At 35.9% G+C, this 20,669-nt stretch overlaps 1 long non-coding RNA gene across 1 annotated transcript in view; it reads left to right on the top strand.

Annotated features, from left to right (window-relative positions):
* The window catches only part of LOC128852125 (uncharacterized), a 269,245-nt gene extending 249,070 nt beyond the window's left edge, over positions 1–20,175 (top strand). Inside the window, exons 5-6 of the long non-coding RNA XR_008449772.1 lie at positions 14,067–14,112; positions 15,930–20,175. This is a non-coding gene — a long non-coding RNA (uncharacterized LOC128852125). The remainder of the gene's footprint in view (positions 1–14,066; positions 14,113–15,929) is intronic.
* The last annotated feature ends 494 nt before the right edge of the window (positions 20,176–20,669 follow it).

Raw genomic sequence — 20,669 nt, 5'->3', positions numbered from 1 at the left:
GGAATTTCCTCCTATGCCTGAAGAGTGACTGAATCAAAAGGATGCAGGCTGTCTTGGAAAGAGGGCACTGCCCACTTCTTTTGGGAGCTGCACCAGCTTGCAGGGTGGAAAAAATATGGATTGTTCAGTAAACCCATACATAATCATCAGAAGGTATGTGACAGCTTATTAATTTAGTGGTTGTCATCTATTGAAATGGGGAATATCCCAAACTATGTCAGCGTTTCATATTAAATAACAGCTAAAATAATACATTTAGCATTGAAAGCAGTAACTGAAAACTAGGAGCTCTCACCTCTGCCGTTCCTGGATGACAGCTCACCCCTCTATTTCCATTGATTACTTTTTCTCAGACTCATGCATCTAATGTATACTGTTGCAAAGACACTCCATCTCAACAGATTAATAGAGAATTCCTTCCCCCATCACATTTTTGCACAATATTACCTGTGCAAAAATTGAAATTCAGAGTCTTAGATTCAAGGAAGATTTGTGAATACCAAGCCACCTGATATGTGGAATAATCTAGGGGGCTCAGTCAGTATATCAAAGCTTTTAGCTATGCTCAGTTCTAGAAAGTTTTTAGTCATCCTTTTAGCTTTAGCATCCTTTAGCTTAAGAAAAAAAGTGTGTGTTGCTTAAGCACATTAGTTACTGTTTTTACATCTCTACTGTTTTTACTGCCTTGAACTTCAAAGTCTATATGCTATCATCGAATTTGCTCTTTTTATTCTTCCTTTCCCTTATTTCCTGTGAAACTCAGCCCTTAGGAAAATGAGGTACATCTGGACACCAAGATTCAGAGAAAACACCAAGATTCAGAGGAAAATTTTGAAGGATAGGGATAAGGAAGTCATTCTGGGTTCCAGGATAAAGCAGAATAATATAGGGTTTTGAAAAATTTCAGTTTTGGATTCAAACACCTAAAGGCTTTTCATGCTCACCTTAGGCACCTAAGTCTCGTTTTTTCCTTTTTTAAAAAAAATCTCGGACTAGATAAACAAGGGATAATATATCATCTGCAGAAATTATCTAGATGTGAACAGTAGCGTACAGCCTACAGAAATTTGTTGACCATGCAAACAGTACTAAATAGCATATATTTCTAGCTTTTACTGGAGTTTGGGCAAGGAAGGCGGGGGGGAGGAGGAGCAGGGAAGAAATACTTTAACATCAGCCTTCTAAAATTTAAAAACTTTATTATGAGCTGGTATAGTCAGTTGCCAACACCTGTTGTTCTTCAGTGCTGGGTTTCCCACCTCACAATCTGTTAACATTGCTTCTGCCCTACCTTTGTTGCTGTTCTTCATTTGCATAGTTTCTTTCAGTCATGGACTAGCTGAGAAGTGTGATCGTGCAAACGTTTACTTGTGATACTAAATATTCATTGGTGTGCCAGAATTTTTTTACTGTACTAGCTGTAGAGATAAGAACAAGGGATATGCTGACTAAGCCCTCTCATTTTTGAAAGGTGACAAAGAGACGACATACAATCTGAAAAGGAAGAACAAAGTGAGATCTGCTCAGTTGTTAGTTTTCCTTAGAGTTGAGTATTGCATCATCTAGTTAATTAAGCCTAATTCTTAGGCTTAAATACATTTGACGTATCACTGTTGCTGAGATTGTTGTCTAGGACTTGTCCATAGGGCAGCATTACACATTGAGGGTTGATCTTCAAAAAGATCATATTAGTATCAGTGACATGAATGTTTTGAATGACAAATAAGCACACAACAGATATGACATAGATTTACAGATAACAATTGGCAATGGAGGAGAGTTTGCCCAGAGAAGAACCTAAGTGTTCTTCCCAGGGAAACTTCTTTTGTCACGTGTTTTTTGGGTGGTAGGTATACTAAATAAAAATTTATGCCATTTCCAATCCTTCATCTCTCATTTCTTAAAAAAAAGACTTCTCTTTTGAATCACATTGGAAATGACCCACAACTTATCATAAATGTTTGAATTAAAATAATTATGCCACGTTAGAGAAAGTCTGTGGTCGGTTTTTCAAACAAAATTATTCCTATTCCTCTTCTCTATTTCAATAATATGTAATAAAAAAAGTAAACAGAAAAGTCATTTTTAACTACACTGCTATAATTACTACTCATCCAATTTCCTAGAATACTCATCACATAATGGAAAACTATGTGGAAAATCTATTTTATGTTTAATATGGCTTCCATAATTCTTAGAAAAGTAGACATATCTGATAAGAATATTGTACTTAAAATGTAAGTAAGTTTATCTGAGTTCTGAACATCCATTAGCGTAGTCTGCAAAGATAGGAAAAAAATAAAGAGGACCAAATTAACACAAAAAAAAATTACTTAGCTGACAGAAATGAAGACTCTTTTAGTGGGTCAGGTCACCATTGCTTTGAGCCATTGTCAGGAACTGGTGTTTTCAAAGATGAAGTAAAATAATCCTTGTGCATGTTTAGAAATCAGTGCAGATTTCTTCTCTTTCCTCATCAACCTACAAAGAGAAGGGCGGTGGCTTGAATAGGCCTGTAAAGGCAGTGTTCGATTGGCCAGAACACCTCATACAATACTACGCATTCCTCTAGATAAGTATACCTGACAAGTCAGTTACTTCTGAGTACGAAAGGCAACATATGTGCTTTTGGGGATATGCAGCTATTGTGAAATTGCTGATACAAGTTTTAAAATTAATTTAGATTTTACTTAGGAGAAAGTATACAGCTCAGAAATGCAGGTTTGTTGTCAAAAAGCTGTGTGACCACAGAATAATTATTCTTCATTATAAGTACAGGATTTCTTTGTATTACTTTGTATTAAATTATTGGTAAAATAAGTGGTAATTAAATGTTAATAGTCAACGTGCTAGTTAACTTACAAATTCAAGTCTGACAAATGGGTTTGAAAGTGACAAGGCAACACTCAAAGGAGCCTGGGCACTGAATTCAGTAGTAAATACTGTTGCAGCCCACGTTTTGCTGCCATCCCCTCTGGCATGGTAAGACTAACCTGTGTAGGTACTCTATTTTTATTTCCTGTTGCCAAGAAAGACCAAAGGAACAGAATTCTAACATTTTATTCTGAAGTCCTTTTTGTAAACATAGCAAGTCAATTCTTAGTATTAACTCCATTCTCAGTATCATACTGAACAATGTGGTAAGTTTGTGTAGTAAAAGGCAAGATGAAAGCAAGGCTCTTGCAAGTTTTCCTTCTGCAGAAGCGTGCTGCAACAGCTGGAGCTGTTTTACATAGGATTTGAACAACAGTAAACAAAGACAGACTGGAGATGCTGTTAAAGCCTTGTCCACAACAGAAACTCAGTTTAGCATGAATTTTATGATCTGGCTGCCACTGTCTTAAGTTTTCAGAAGATGAGGAAGGGGCAGGATTTGAATTGAAAAGCTGCATAACTAGAATGCCTGATGAGTATGGGTATTTCACAGCCACTGAGAAGTTTAGTCCTTAATTCTTCTAGAAATCCTGTTCCCCAAATCATTTTAATTGAATACAGCTATTGTGTCCTCTAACTTGAGAAGAGTCTTCTCTCCTTCATGTTCCAAAGATCCTGAGCTATCTCCTTCTCGTGTGCTTTTTTTGACAGTCTTACATAAAACACCTGCACACACACAAGTAATTACTGAAGAGTTTTAAGTCACAAGAAATAAGGTATCCACTAGAAACAAACCAGGATCCATCTACTAGTCTCAAGCTACTGAGGCCATGTGGATTTGGCCTGAGAAATACACCCCCTCTTTGTTTGTGGTTGGTGGAGGGCAGCTGAGCAGATTGGTGAGGGACACAGGCACAAACTCGGTCTCTTTGGCACTAGAAAGTAGTCAAGCATAATTTCAGGCCCTGAATGTGTGTACCAATGCATCTAAATCTCTTTGTATCTAACTTTTTTTCTGCAGACACAATAAATCACACATCAACATCCACTCAAGCAATTTTTCAGGTTTGTTTGCTTCACTATGATTGAAGCATCGGCATTCTATTATTACAATACAAAAATCATCCGATTTTCAAATTTAAACATTATAAATCCTCTCATCCTTTTCCTAGTCAAAGAAAACTGTTAAATGCACTTTCTGAGCCATATTTTAGGAAACTGGATTCATTTCCATGCCCTAGTTTATTTTAATAAGCATCTGAGTATTATGTCTTAGAATCATTAACAACAGAAAAAATAAATTGGGATAATTACATTGTTATTACAACACATTTTGCTAATGGAAAGCTCCTGTATGAAGCTGAGAAGCTTAAAACATTTTTAGTAAAAGCAACAGTGTAAATGCAAAATTCAGTTGAATATTACTTTAAAAAAAGAAAAATCTGACCCAATGTTCTGAGACTCTAAGAAAAGAATCTGCAGAAATACATACTGTAGACTCTGCGTAACTACTATGCATCAGATCTGTGTGCAGCATTTCCTTCATCACTTAATTATGGATATTGATTATGTATACATATAACTCTGGGCAATGCTACCAAACACAAACTTGATGTAAACTTTTTTTTTAATAAACAAAGCCAACTTAGTTGAACCTATAAATAATATTTCAAACATTGAAATGCAGGCAAATTATGGACCTTGTGTTATGTATACTTATCTTCAAAAAAGGTAGGACAAACATGGAAAAAGAGAGGATGAAGAACTTTGAGTGACACAGTCACTCATTTGGGAAAATATTTTACTAGTATCACTTTTAGCAGGAGGAGCCAAAACTAGTATCCGTAATATCTTAGCTCCCACTGACATCTTTCCTGGGGCTATACGTTCATGTATGTTTACTGTTGAAAGTTCTTGCACTGTATGTTTTAACATCAACCTGAGGTCTACTCCTTTCTTTGGCTTGCCACTACCATGAGTTTTGCTCATCCACTCTCTGAAGTGGGAGAAATAGAAAAGCTCCAGCCTTGCTTTATTCATCTAAATGAGAAAAATTGCATGTGATTAATTATTATAACTAACAATAGTTTTTAAAATATCCACACTGATATTGAAATACAAAGCCCAGGTTATTCAAATGAGACTAAAGGTGGAGGAAGCTGACCCTTTAGGGATGGCACTTAAAACGAAGAACCAAAAAGAAATGATTGCACAAAAATTTGGCTTACAAGTCTTGCTACAGACTCATATTTTAGACTTTTGTGGATGCCATCCTTTCAAACAATATTTGTGTTGGCACTTTGTTATCCTTTTCCACTCAGCCTCACCAGGGTTGTTGGGAAGTGATGTTATTTGGGAGAGTTTATTTCTAAAAATATTTCCTTCTGTAACAAAGCTTGTAACATAAGGGAAGGCCAAAGTAAGAAAGCTAATATAGCTGGAAAGGAAAGCAGGGTGGGGAAAGTACACAGCCAGTACTTGTGTACACACTGTTTGTGGTAAGTGGGACACTTTTCCCTTCAAGAGGTTTTGTGGCTTTAAGCAAGTTAAGTCGAAGACTCTGCTACGGGAGTATTAAAAAAATGTAGAAGTCCATTCTGGTGCACCTTTCTCAACAGTAGGTGCTCTACAATCAAACAGCAAGTATAAACAAGAGATAGAAAACATCATTTTGGCTGTACACATCACACAGACAGAAGACTACTAGACTAAACAAAAACTCGATCCCATAGAAACAAGTACATAAATGTTTCCTTTGAAGGAAAACATATTCTATTTACTGCTTTCAGCAGGAGAGCTTCTTCTGTGTAGTGCTATACAGTAAATGGTGATGACTTCATTTTTGAAGTATTGTGTTGTTAAAAATAGCATTTGTATGGAAGGAGAAAATTAAGCAGTAGAATTATCAATTATCTGCCATACACCAGCATGTCACGTAAGAGGTATATCTTGGGATAGCTAACTTGCAAGGTGCACTCATCATCTGTGGCTTCCTTCCACCCAAACGCTATTACAAATCACTGAAAATAGTCCCTCTTCCTTTTAAGTTCAGTCAGAATGACACACAGTGAGAAAGCGCTGCTCCTTGTCACGCTAAGAATCTCCTATGCTGCATAAGCATGCCCCATGACAAGTGAAGACCAAGAAATCAAACACATAGGAAAATAGTTAGACTATGGGAAAAGAACAACGTACTTTCCTGGGAAAGTATGTAAATATAGTAGATATGTCTATAATCCCTCAAAAATCAATAGCATAATATAGCACATGCCTAATTTATTAACAATTTGTTTTAGTTAGCCTTTTAGCAACCTACCACAAAACAGTACTAAGATGTGATATATAAAAGAACAGAATTTCACCATAGGCGTGTTTGTTAATATTGAGATATACATGGATAATGCTTCTCTCGCAGAATACAAATACAGTATTCTTTCATTCAACACACTTCCACACAACTGTTTCACATGCTAGCAGGCAGTTAAAAAAAAAAAAGCATACATTTACAAGTATTACTTTTTACAAGTGGTACATCTGTCTCTTATTCCTTCTCCTTTGAAAATACCTTCCCAGTATCTGACTATGTGTTGAATAGGATTATAAATGTTTCATTATTATTCTCTTATAGTGAAATACTCTATTCAAATACATCAGCTTTTAACAAAAGCAATGTTCTCTTTTTCCTGTTCTTCTTTCATTGGCCATTTCTTATCCGATTTGTTTGTTTTAGCTACAAATGAAAACCTTGAACTTCCCAGGGTATAAAAGGACAGGTTTTGGTCACAGAAGCCCAAGCGCCCAAACTGATATTACTTATGTATTTGATGACCAGTATGCATCTGTGAAGTCTTTGATGTAGAGCTGGCTAAAGCTACAACAGCTAAAGAAGAACACCAGTTTAGTCTCTTCCCTGCTAGTCCTCCTTTCTGGCAGGAGAGAAGGTAAGATATGCTACCAGCAACCTTAGGGGTTACTGTTATACAGCAACCACTGGCCAGGCAAGCATGAGCAGGAAAGTTAACAGTGACTTCTGGGGCTGAAAAGAGAGACTGAAGTGTGACACAGAAAGTGTATTAGGTGCCAGACACATCCAGGCATGGAAGATGGAAACACATCAAACAAAGCCTAATAGCTCACCCACACAACCAGGTTTTGCTCAGATCCTTATAGTTTTGAATTACTGGGTTCTTACTAGGTCTTTGAATTTACAGTTCATTTTCTGAAAGACTGAATTAGTTCCATGAGAAGTCATAATTTTCCGGGAGGTATAGGCATAGGCTAGAACAGTCCTGTTCACTGCTCCTGAGGCACTAAGAGTGTATGGTGTTAATAGTTACTACATGCACATGCATACAAATCCTCAGAGCCTTTTCTCTCATCACTGAAAAATACTGAAGAACAAGGAGATAGTGAGAAAAAAAGATCTAAAGAAAAAGATACTGAAAAAGGTTCAGTCCCCAACAGCACAGATATTAAGCAGAAATGTTTCCCTGAGGTGAAAGATCTTGAGGAGAAGAGTACATGAAGCTGAATTGACCACATATTACAGCAGGTCTTAAATATTGTGCCCTTTTGCTTAAGCAAAGAAGGAAAACCAAGTATGCTGTTTAGTACACACAAAATCTATTGCCATATGCATTTTCTAAAGCCTAGAATGGCAAGTTAGAAAATCCATGTGGATTTTATTCTCATGTTTCTGAAAGTCTTCATCACTCTTATACGCAAGGGAGCTTCTGCACTTACTTGTGACGCCAGACAAAATGAACTTGTAATTTTGCAAAAGTCTTGGTTTTGGTATAATTTCTTCCCTATCCAGAATTCAGTCAAACAACAGACAACTAAGCCAATCTACTGCATGTTGATGAGATTCTCACAACTGTAATTTCAGATGACAAGTTATTCTGGGAACCCAGTGAAGTGTATTACTGGTACACTGATACAATATGGGAATGCTACAGTCCCTTGCTACATAGCCATGAAGGGCCTTTACCATGAATAGAAAACAAAGCCACAGAACCCTTTGATATCATTCCAATAAAGCTTCACCACATTCAAAGCCTCATAAATTCTGTTACTTGAAAAGCAACAGAACATACTCACATTGGTTTCAGTAGAGGAGGTGCTGGAAAGGGCTCTCTTGGTTCAAGAACTTTTGTAGCGAGAGTTTTAAAAACAATAGTAAATCTTCTCTTTGCATCTATTAAGTATCAGAGTACAAAACACTATTATCTGATTTCTGTCCATGCAACGGAACAGCATTTCCAGCCAAGATGGTGAAAGCAACAAAATGGTAGGGAAAAAATAAATAAATTAAAAGTCACTCTAGTGAACAGCTCTGAATGCACAAACAAGCTTGAGGTTTCATCTCCTATATATACTTAAATGAGAAATCAAAACTGTTGCAGAGATTTGATTCTAAACAGAATATATTATGAAATGCAAGAATAGTTGCATTTAACATTTTGCTCACAACTTTTTCTGCACTTTAGCAGAGAACTCAGTTCTCATTCACTGTAATAGAGTCCTTTTTTCATTTAGTTATCAGAGAAATTAGCATCTCTCTGCTGTTACCTGAAAGTCTGTTGTTATCTGTGGATAACGGGACGCGTATTACCATTCTGTTTTCCATCATCTTTTATATTTACTGAAAAAACAGCTATCTTGTGGGGTCAAGAAAACTTGTAAAAATAGAGACAATTTCCCTAACTACTGAAAACCACATTTGATAAACAACAATCACACACCAAAAAACTTGACAAACCTAGAAGCATTTGAATTTCCTTACATAATTTCACTGGCATATATTTTGATACAGCCAATGCACAAAACTACTTAAACAGTACATATAACAGGTTCTGAATATTAATGTTCCTATCATTTATTAGATGTTTGTTTCTAACCACCACTTTTAGAGGCTTTTCTCGCTAGATTCCTGATATGAAAAGCAATTCAGAAAATGCCTTTTGCGGCTTTAAATTTCAAATACACTACTAGGGATATAGATTCACCTTCTGAACTGGCAAGCGAAAGAAACAGACATGACATAGAAATGATAGCAGAAGGATCTTCAAGAATTCATAAACATAAATTATTATTTTCTCTACAACTTGCACTGCTTTCTTTTCTCAACAACCAGGCTCCCAGGCATAGGGGCTTGCTGGTAAATATTTTTCTAACGTTACAGACATTATCTATACTTGATACATTTGTGCACATGGGCAGGTGCACAATACAAAATGAAACCTAGTGCTTTTAGCAATTTTAGTTTTGGAATAAACATCAAGAAGTCTGTTCCCATAATTCCTTTTGTAAAACATGTATAATATGTTATGGAATAGTAGCCACTTAATTCTTTTCAAAAAAGAATTGATTTTTTTTCTGAGATTTATATTTAATTATTCACTCAGCAAAAGTTGAGGCAATATTTTATAGTTTGTCATCTGCAGGCAGTCTGTCTTTACACAGAAATATATAGTAACATAACACATCGACAGCCGAGCATATCATCTGCAGCTCAACAGCAGCACCTCTGTGATCAGAATATCTGTTTACAACCTACTTCTCATCTAATTTATACCACTGTAAATCTGAGACAAGCCTTTAAAAACCACATAAGAGAAAAAAAACCAAAAACAATAGGTAGTGCAAGGTTAAAGAAAAAGGAAAGGGTACTCAATCCAGATTTTCTTGCTGTTTGGGGTGGATTGACTTGATTCCAATATTCACAAGTGACATAGTAAATTTATATAATGGCAGAGACTATACAACATAATATGAATTTTTTGAGCCTGACCACCACTTAGGGCTATAGTGTACCAGAAACAGACTGAATCCAAAGATCCACTTCTGACACCAAATTTCACCTGAGTGATGACACCCCAACTGCTAACTTGATGCTTGTATGAGGTAAAAATCACTTTTCAAGCCTGCCCTGCTCTTTGGCTTCACTTACATCCCCCTGTAGACTGTATTTTGAATATTTTGGCCTTTATCTATTTTTGTGTAAATTTCCAAGGACATAGTTGTATGTTTTTTTCTTTTCTTTTTAAATTTAGTCTGGTCAGGTTAATCTTTAAAGTTTACTTTGTTCCAAAAAGTCTGTAAGGATAAACGTTTTATTACAGTGAGTGAAAGCATTTACCCATTTCTTTATTTGTACAGGAAAAAAAAATATTCTTTTAATGAGACATTCCCTGCAATGAGAATATTTTGAAGAGTTGCATACATTGCTGTAACAGTGGTGTAAGTTAAGCCATAAACCAAATGTTTCACAATTTGTAGTTTCCATTACTAAGCATGAGGATCATCTTTAAGCATAATACCTTATTCTGTCTAGAGTTCAAAACACTTTCCTAATACGTTAAGCCACTTCCTACAAACTTCATTCTCAGGAAGTTTGAATTGGCTGCTTTTCCAAAGAGGTCTGAAGGATGCCAGTGTTCTCAGCTTTGTAAACTCAAACTGAACTTGTATTCATGTTTCAGATCAAACGAAGGGCTCAAGTTTCTTATTTTATTTTTTAATCACTGTGGTGGCACTTTGGAATCCAAATATCCAGTTCTTATTTAACTTTTGTAAGCACTCACTCTTGTATTTTGCCTAGTCCATCTGCCAGAATTTTCTGACTTTTCACAGCAAAAATAGGTTCAGAAAGGCTCTATAAAAATAAATAAACCAAATATTAATGGTCAGCTGAAAGAGCTGATACAGCGGCGTCTCTCCAAACACCTGAACAGGTCCACTGACACATCTCAAATTTATTTTTCTTTTTAGATTATGGTTGTTAAATATATAAACCTTAAATATTTTTAATAGAATAATATACTAAATAGTATATACAGGTAATAACAGCACTAGCAGCAGCAATGTACTTTGTTTAGTTTTCTCCAGAGCTAAACAAAGACCCAAACAAAATAATAGCCCAACCCACTCATTATTCCAAGAAATTCTAGAGCAGTATCAATTAAAAAGTAAATTTTGAAGTACAGGTGCCCATGGATATAATACAAAATCATTTTTACAAGTACCCTATGCAAACGGTGAGCAAAAAGAAACTAATACAGAAGAAAACACATTTGATGAGTAACTAAAACTCTTAGGCCCACATTCTAGCCCAGCCCTATAGACTCCTACTCAGGCTATATATTTAAGAAAGAGTCATCTCAAGCCCAACCAAGGACAGACTATTCTTGTGTGCAAGTAGCTTTTTCCTCAGGATATCGACTGACATTTGTCTCCAAGCTTTAATCTATGCTCATCACCATCGTATCAATGCATGTCAGGCTACTTCCAGGAAGAGATCTTTTCAGTAGTCATTCTGAAAACCGTAGGAGTCCATTGATCCAAATAAGGGTCAGGCTTGGCAGCCAAGAGGGCCATCATTTACACAGGAATACTGTGAAGCAGCCATGGTTTCTATTTTTAGCCATGAACTAACTGAAAAGAAGGGTGGCTAACATCTATAAGCTCTTACTGTACTGCATTACATCGGTTTGCTTTTCTGCAAGAGCAAGAAGTCCTGAATTTCACCCTCCTTTCAGGTCTTCTCTTCTCCTGTTTACAGTATTTTCACCTTCTGAAATAAATGTCAGTATGACCCAGCTGTCAGGTGTGGATTTAGGACAATACAAGATCTTCATTCAGTTGCTAGATAGGATTTCTAATGATAGGGGGTAGAAGAATATTCAGAACGAAAAAAGCACACGGAGCCAATGCTGCTGCCAACTGAATGATTGTCAGCTAGTATACACTGCCCGTTGCGCTGTTGGAGACAGCATAATAAATTCCTCTCAGTGACTGGAAGGATGAGCAGCTAAGCTGAATATATTGCTTTTGCCTTCATGCCTCACATGCACCAGACACCACCCTGACACAACCAAAGACTGAGTCCTCCTGAAACATATTTAGATTTAGCAAATTATTTACACCACAGAGCAACAAATGTCTATACCTAGAAATCAGACAGAAAGCCTTTCACAAGCCTGAAGTGTCTCCCAAATAACTACATTATTGAAAGAATTGTAGGAGGTAATGTTTTACACGTTTTCTGTGTTTATTCATTTTAAAGGTTGTATGTTCGGGTGATTTAAAAAAAAATGCTTTAGATGAAAAGGAAACCTTAGAAGTCTTCAAAGAAACACTGCTACTACGAAACCTGAAACAGCACTATAAAGCAGTCACAGTCACATCATTTAAAAGTTGTTTTTCATGTAACTGAGCTGCACTACAATAAATATTCTGGACAGTAGATGTCCTAATTGTAATTTGGCAATACCCTTTGGCTGCTCCAATCTAGTTAAATAAAGTAACTGTCAGACAGTTATTGAGTAAAATCTCCCTTTAAAGGCAAAGAAAACAATTCATGTAAGAAGCAATAAACATGTAGTCTTATGTTTTGCTTTTGAGATAAAATAAACATAATAAATGCAATTCTACTTAAAGTTCCACAGTTGTGTTTTTGTTTGTTTTTTGTTGTTTTGTCTTTTTTTTTTTTTTGTAATAATATTTGTGAGGTTTTTCTTGGCTTAATGACGTGGACAGTTAAAACAATCCCTCAGCTGTGTTAGTGTGATGCTCCCAGTCAGGGAATTTATCAATAAAACTGGTGAATTCATTCACAAGATAAAAATAGTTATACAGTTAGGGACATCAAAGATAACCTCCATCACCGATCAGTGTTTGAAAGGCAAATCCATTATACTATGTAAACACAAAGGTCAGATAAGCCTTTTTTGTATAAACAATAGGCCAAAAGCGCTCTAAGAAACTGAAAGTCTATAAATTTGAGACAATATATATAAATGGATTCAAATTGTCTCCATGTACCTCCAGTCAATCAATCCTACCCTTTAGATTTTTTTTGCCAAATAAATGCAAACGGGGCTTTTATTTACTCTATTGTAAGAGAGAAAAAGTTAAAACAAGAGCAAATGCTACAATTTAGAGTCCAAACTATAAATAACTTCACATTATAAACTGAGACTGAGCATCTCTGGATAGCAAACACAAGGACTTGTTTTAGACATGTGCACGCAGGCAGTCTTAAAATAACTGACAGTTTTACTTTTTAGTTTTACTTCATTGTTTTTACAAGTTATTTTGGAAACTTTTGAAACCTATATTCAATACAGAAAATAAATTTCAGTCATGAGAAAAAAAACTTATTACACCACTGCATAAATCTTTTCTATAACAAGAAATAAGCCACAGTGCGTTCAGAGGATCGGCTTATCACTGTCTAAAATTATCAAACATAGCCAAGAGAATTTAAATGGTTTAAAAATATCAAACAATAAATCAAAAATTGCTCAAAGTTTGAGAACTCCTCGCACTTGGAAAATGCCAGAGATGTCAAAACAGCTTGCACAGGTGAGAAACAAAAATTCAATTACTTTAATCTCAATACAGAAACAATATAAGAAAGGAAGAGTCAGATTTTTTGTCTGGCAGATCCCAGAAATACAGGGAAACAAAGATATCTGAATGCAGACCCTCAAGTTACTTTAAAAAAAATTCTATTAAAATATGTGTCAGACAAATATTTGGTGATCAGGAAACTAGTGAGAGCAAGACATATCCTGTGTTTCTCTGAACAAACATCTCAGAATGGATTCATGTCTAAGCAGTTGTCTTCATCTACCTTTATAACTTCAGTCTAAAGCTCACACCAAATGTGCAGCAGTCAGCATATGTTACATGAAAAAGTTGCTGCTCTTTACCATTGAACTTCTCAACTACAACCATCCACACAAATACCTGTAAGTATTGTGAACTAAAATAAAGCATGGTCTGAAAGAGTAACTGTTATTAGATCTGAGTAAGGTCACCAGAATCTTTTGGTTTGAATCCAGCCTAAACCAAACCATATAAGTGGACCATGTTATGATGTCTGCTTTGAACGCTTACAAATTCTGGGTGTTAATTTGGAAGAAAATTCAAGAAAATAGCAGAATGTAGGGTGCAGCTTTTGGACCACACATGCTTTGCTTGTCAAGTTATACTTACTGTAAACCTTATAAGGTGAGATGAACAGATCCAGGGGGCCCGAGGATGGTAGAAGGAAAGGGAAACACTATTCTTACTTGCTGTCCTCACTGGTCATCCCCGTGCAGCTAAAAAGTGTTTTTTTCAGTAAGTCACATGACAGATGTTAGCTGTGAACCCAATTTAAATTTTTTTTTTTTCTTTTCCAGTACATTCCAGTCAGTGGCTTGAACCACAACTAGTACCTAGCAATTGGTGAGTGGCACATGCTCAAACAACATGTTTTTCATCTCCTTTCAATATCCTTGACTCATACATCCTGCCTGAGCTAATGTTAGTTTCCCAATTGCAGCGCGTCTGCACTCTTGGACTCTCAATAAGGGGCTGAGCTATCCCTCACTCTTCCTCTCTAGACTTGAGCTTTACTGTGGTTTTAGTGACCGTCTCTCCAAATTACCTTGTTGTGCCAGTTTACAACTGGAGTCTCTGGATTTACTCTGGCACAGCAGTCCACTACTTTTCCTTTAATTTTAAAATAATTCTAGACCATCACATAAAATTACCATTCAGTTATGAAATTATTTGACCTCCAAGAAGAAAAAGAGCTAGCACTGCCACTAGTTATACTCATCATGCTGCCATTATTATACTATGACATTCTCCCACTTGAACAAAACGCTCAAAAAAAGAGATCTGAATCACAACATACCCATTCCTTGTTTGTGAGGTTCTTGTGCCTTTATTTCCCTGATACTCTGAAATTCTCCTCTCCAAATTGCTGTTACGTTCTGGATACTGTAGCTTTGATTTGACCTTGCTTAAGACCATTTATATTTCTACAAATATTAAGTATGAAGTGCAATGAGGGCTAGTCCAAGTGCTGAGCTTTGAAAGGAGAAGGATGCCTGTTAGAACATAAGGAAAAAACAATAATAAAAGAGATTTGTTTTTAGCTCTGAATCAGGAATATCAGCCAGGAACACAAAGAAACAACAGGGTTGCCAGGTAGCAAATTTTCTAAGTACCATAAGCTGTGATTAAGGTACAAAGAGTTGCAGTTCTATTGCAAAATCATTAGTAGTATTAACTAGGGATGCAAAACAGTTGTTTTGCCTCTATGTAATTATCTTTATTTTTACATGCCACAGCAATGTTCCAAACAAAAATACTTAACGGAGTTGGGTAGATGCTTTAGTAAACTACTAATTTTGAGCTTTAGTTGCATTCACTTCCATTTTCAGTTATTTACCTTAGAACTTTTTTTCCTTACCATTAAAACCACTACTTCCTTACCATCCAAAATATTTCCCTCCAGATGTGGTGACAGAGCAATATTCTTACCTCTGTTTTACAGAGGAAGGAACCAAGATACAAATTCCATGCAAGAAGTCTGTGGCCCAGCCAAGACTCTAGGTCTCCTAAGACCCAGTCCAACAGCTCAGCCACGAAATCAAGCACTTTCTCATCTGTAGTCTTTTGATCTTTTCTTTCCATGATGATGCTATAACAAATCTTTGTTTAAAGATCAGGCTTTAAGAACAGATACACAGTTAAGATTATTTGCAAAAACTAATCAAGAAAGTTTTTTGAGAAAGACTTGAGTCTTACCCAATTCCAACTTGGTTTTCAAAGCATGCAATCTTATATGGAACCATAGGCAACTAATGTTGTAAACAGGTTTGAAAGTTTTAACAAATACAAACGTGGGTCAATGAACTGTTCTCTAACAGTCTATAAAGAAACACACCACATAGCCATCTTTAGTTTTCAAATCATCAATACATGTAAATTATTAGGGCAATGAGGCAAGGTACAAGGCCAGAATTGTACAGGTCCCAATTCAGATTTATTTGCTTAAGTAGTGCACTGTTCATCTAAGCAATAATTTCCTCAATAATTAAGTCGGTGGAGGACAGCATCTCACCTTAAACCAGGACAACAAGTGAAGAAATAGTAATGATAGCAGCAGCTGCATACTCTAACACTTTGAGTAAGAAATTTACTTAACTTGAGGCAACAGATACAGGTTTGGTTGGTTGGTTGTTTTGATTGTTTGTTTGTTTTAAATCAAGAATAATGCTATTATCCGAAGATGGCATCCACCCAGAGGAAACAAACTCAAAAGATGAGGAACTTGAAGGGTAGCTGTGAAGCCAAGAAGTAACAAAGCAGGAAGAGGTATTAAAATATCAAAGATCATGTTTAGTAAAGTATAAATCATATCTTACTACAGCATAAACTTCTGTCCTCCTGACTGAGAAAGAAAGTTACCATATTTTCCTTCTTCTGTGAGCTGTTTCTGCTGATCATTCCTGGTGCTTATTCTACCTACCGATGTGCTGTGAAGGAATTAGCCACTCTACCACCACAGAGAACAAAGTCATGCCACAGAGTTCTGGTTGAACAAGACTTCTGCAACAAAGAAATCCAGTAGTAATGTTACTGTTGAGACATTCAAAGGCAGTATTAGCCATCTTGTAGTGATGCTGTGATGACCATGATACATAGTTTTTCCTCAGTTCTGTTTTTAAATGCTGGGTACTTTCCTTTATTTCTGAAACAATGAAATCAACTTTCAGATAATGCCTTTTGTTTCTGATGGTGTTTGTTTTATAAAATTAAATGAAATTGCTGATGAAGTATTTCAATATACAATAATGCAGTTAAATTCTGAAGAAACATTGGGTGAAATAAGCTTATAAATATTGCAACCTCGTTCACCCCAAGAAATTGCATAGGGTGTGTAATGCACAGCTGATCTCTGCTGTGATTTTTCACACACCATTGTTGAAAGCCAAAATTAGTGGTTTTCATTCTGATTTGAATTTGTTCAGAGAAGATGATACTGGAATCCATGCTGTGAATATGAACTATTCAGCTAGAGTTAAATTGCCTACTTAGTTTGTGAAGGGAAAGGATAGGTTACAGCCCCCTTGGTAGCTGAAAGGAAGCTATCAGAGATGTAGGAGAAAATTCACTGTATTCACCCCATATTTTTAAACTTCCCTCTTTTTACACCAAAGCATAGACTACTTTTGATTATCTGTTCAGACCATTTATAGTGAATGTGTGCAAATTAAGAAATATCTCCTTCCTGAGTGTGTGAGCACTGATCACAATAGCAGTCCCTAAGACCCATAATTTTCAGCTTCATTCCCAAAGTTTTGCAAAGCTGTGTTTCAGATCTCATAGTTATAAACAGCAGAAACTGATCCTCTCTACTCTGAAGTGAACACAGCGGAGGAGGAAGTAGTCTTCCCAAAAATAAACCCCTTTTTAAAGAAAAAAATCTAATTTCTCAGTGCAACTGAAAAATAAATATAATGCTATATCTTATTGCATAGGTTTAATATGATAGGTGTAATACCAAGCTACATATGAAATCCACAGAAATGAAAAGATTGCTTATTTGTTAGGGTTTGGTTTGTTTGGGGTTTTTGGTTGGTTTTTGGTGTTTGTGGTATTTTTTGTTTGGTGGTTTTTTTTGGTTTGGCTTTTATGGTTTGGGGTTTTTTTTTCCCACCTATTTACTATAGTCTTTGAAAACCACTGCTACACAACTTTCATAATTGTTAACCAAATCTGTATTGAAATATCTGTATTGAAATTGCCCTTTGGATATAGAAGTGTTTTGAATTAAGCGTTTTCTGATTAAGAACACCATTGTTTTAGTTGTTGGACATGTTAGACATTTAATCATATTTAATCATATTAATCATATTTAATCAAGGGTCAATCATTTCTCCTTGGAAACTATTAATAGTCCATTGCAGAGTTTTCCAGGAACTGAGCAATGTTGTTATGTAGATATTTCTCCCTATGTATTATTTCAGAAATAACCTAGCCAAGAAGCTGATTCAAATCTTCTGCTGTTCCAAATGCTAAATGACAGAAAGTGACAGAAGTGTGACATTTTACATCAGCTGAACTCACAACTGAGCATGGAGCACATCTGAATTTATACTGAAACAGTCTAAATATTAGAACCAATTTGCAGCTACTTGTTATACCACTAGAATTTATATTTTACATGGCAATTAACTGAGAACACAACTGTACAGACGCAGAACGTCTTCATTCATCGTATTCAAAGAGCTTAGGGCATGTATTTCTAGGGGTGGTTACAAAATATTTATTCTTTGTTGCACATAGCTGATCTGATTTTTGCTAGTGAGTCATATCAATAAAGTTATGGGAAAATGGTGGCTGTAGCATATATAAGACTGAAAAACTTACCTTCACATGACACTGTACAGAACACTTGTTTAATTAGTAAAAGCCAAAATAGGCCTGAATACAAACCACTGTTTTCTAGTTAGTCTCAAGAATGTAAAGAATTAAATTTTTAGGATTTATAAGTCTTTCTTGTCCACAGGGAACAGGAGTCCTAGAAGTCGCTTGCTCTGAATTTTGAGATTGCTCTCTCATATAATCTTATTAATAAAGCTGCCAGTCACAGCACTGATGCTACGTTTTGTTACAGATTTCTTAATTTCTCTCTGGCAAGAAGCTCACAAAGTCTTTTTTAATTAATCATTTGTATTAAGAATTAAGCAATACCTGTCTGAGAAGAAAAAAAAAGTGCATTTAAAATTGAGTTATATTTTTAACGTTGCAGGAAAAAAAAGTCCATGCACTGGTTTGAGCACATGCCAAAGACTAATTTATGCTTGGTATCTGATGATATACACTCGCTATTGTTTATTACCAAGTTCAGAAGGACTCTCTGTAAAAGCAAAGGTCTACATGCGACTGTCAATAAAGCCATACAAATAATTATCTTGTGGAGGAACAAAATTAAAAGTGTATTCACCATTCTATAACATATTTGTCTTCCCTGGCAAATGGAGCAATGCAAATCTTGAAGAAAAATTTGCTATTCTATCTGCACTTCAAGCTTGACAAGAAAGGACTTCAAGTGCCTTAGTTGTATCACATTTTATTAAATCTATGTCCTGTTTGACCATGTATGAACATTTTGCAGTGGTACTTAAAAGCCTGAACTGAACATTTTGCCACAGAGCCTGAAATGTGTTCACATCAGCAGAGTTTGGATCTTCACTGCAAATTATGCTGCAGGACAATATGATCTTTTCTGGTCCGCTATAAGGTTTTGCAACTCTGGTAGTGAACTCACTTTAGGCTCATTTTTACCAGCATTATTCGGGATAGAGTATTTTCTAGAAAAGTTAAATTATCTTCCCAGTAGTCTTGTTTTCAGCAGTCTTCTCTCTAGACTTAAGGATCTGCTCCAGTAGAGACTCAATTCTTTACAGATACTTCATTTTTTATATTCTGCATAGTCTCACTAAATTTGAAGAAACCTAAATTTCTGCACACATTGCCATATCCTCTCATCTCGGATGTTTTACAACCAATTCACCTGTGACTTTATTTTTTTCAAAGAAACTCTCATAAATTTTTAATTAGGTGAAATAAACCAACTGGTAGAGACAACAGTGTAGAAAGCTTAAGACATTTCCTCTGGCAGGAAAAGCGCTAGAGAAAGCAGTAATATAGAACCATTTTAAAGATGGTCTAAGTACCTCAATTAGGCCAAGTCAGCAACGTAGCAAAAATTTAATACAGGGACAAATGCGTAGGCAAAAATAGATAAACATTTCTTATATGTGTCCTCCCTCTTACATGGCTGACATATAGACTTACAAATGTAGCGGCAGATTTCAATCTAAACACTACACTATTTGGTCTACTTTCAAAGCCCTTAGCTATCTGGTCTTCCAAGTCCTCCTCTTCCCACAAGATTTACAAATCACTCCGTCAGAACCTCCCTTATTTGAGGTGGTATAAAGTGGGGAAACAGGGGATAATTGTTTAGGAAGTTGTCATTGTGTGCATTCCCTGTATTTCACATGATTTGACCATTAATTTGGATGAATTTGTGAAACTGAAGAGACTTCAGCTACCCCTTCCCCACACAGCAATGACAGACTGCTTTCCTTGGCATGTGTATATATCTAGTTTCACAGCTCAAGGCCCAACTGTTCTTTGTACACAACTAAGACAAGATTAATGACTTCAAGGCTTTGATGACATCGACTGAATAGCCTGAACCCCAGAACTAAGTGCAGTTATCATTCGGTTACTGTGAGGAAAAGACAGAAGATTCAATTCACCACAGTCTATGAATTTTTCAAGACCGCACGATGAAGTTACACAGACAACTTGGACTGGTTTTCAGTGCAGATCAATGCAGAATTTCCTTAGAAAGGGGTAGACAAAGTCTTAGGAATTGGGAATTACTTGTTATATTTAGCCATATACCTATTCTTTCAAGGAGAAAAGCTTTAGTTCTGTTTGATACAGGTGGATGAGCACAAAAAAAAAAAAAAAAAAAATCAAAGTATGTTTAAACCCTTATCTGCAATAATAAAATACCAAGGATGTTATGAATACTGCTTATCTACTGTCTCTGTATGAGAAGAAATAGCACTATTACACAGAATGGTGAAAGGAAATCTACCTCCCTTAGAAACTGTTCTTAATCACATATGTGAACATATGTGATTAGGAAGCTTACACTCTGACTTGTTTATCACTGCTAGAATGAAGTCATGCTTTTTCCTTTCAAGCCTCAAAGACGCTGTCAACACCAAAATGGTTTTGTTGCTTAAGAAAGAATGAAACCATTTACTTATTTCATTACGACTAGCTTTAAAGAAATTTAATTTTAAATTCAAGACAAGTGTAAAAGCTATTTCTGTTTCCCTACCTTATGGCTGTGGGCTCAGAGTTATTTCCTTTGTGAAAGGCTATTCTTTGTGTTATGCCTGTAACTTCTTGACTTCTGT

The sequence above is a fragment of the Cuculus canorus genome, chromosome 4 (genome assembly GCF_017976375.1).
Source record: "Cuculus canorus isolate bCucCan1 chromosome 4, bCucCan1.pri, whole genome shotgun sequence".
NCBI classification, from domain to species: Eukaryota; Metazoa; Chordata; class Aves; order Cuculiformes; family Cuculidae; genus Cuculus; species Cuculus canorus.
This window is presented reverse-complemented; position numbering and strand designations above follow the sequence as displayed.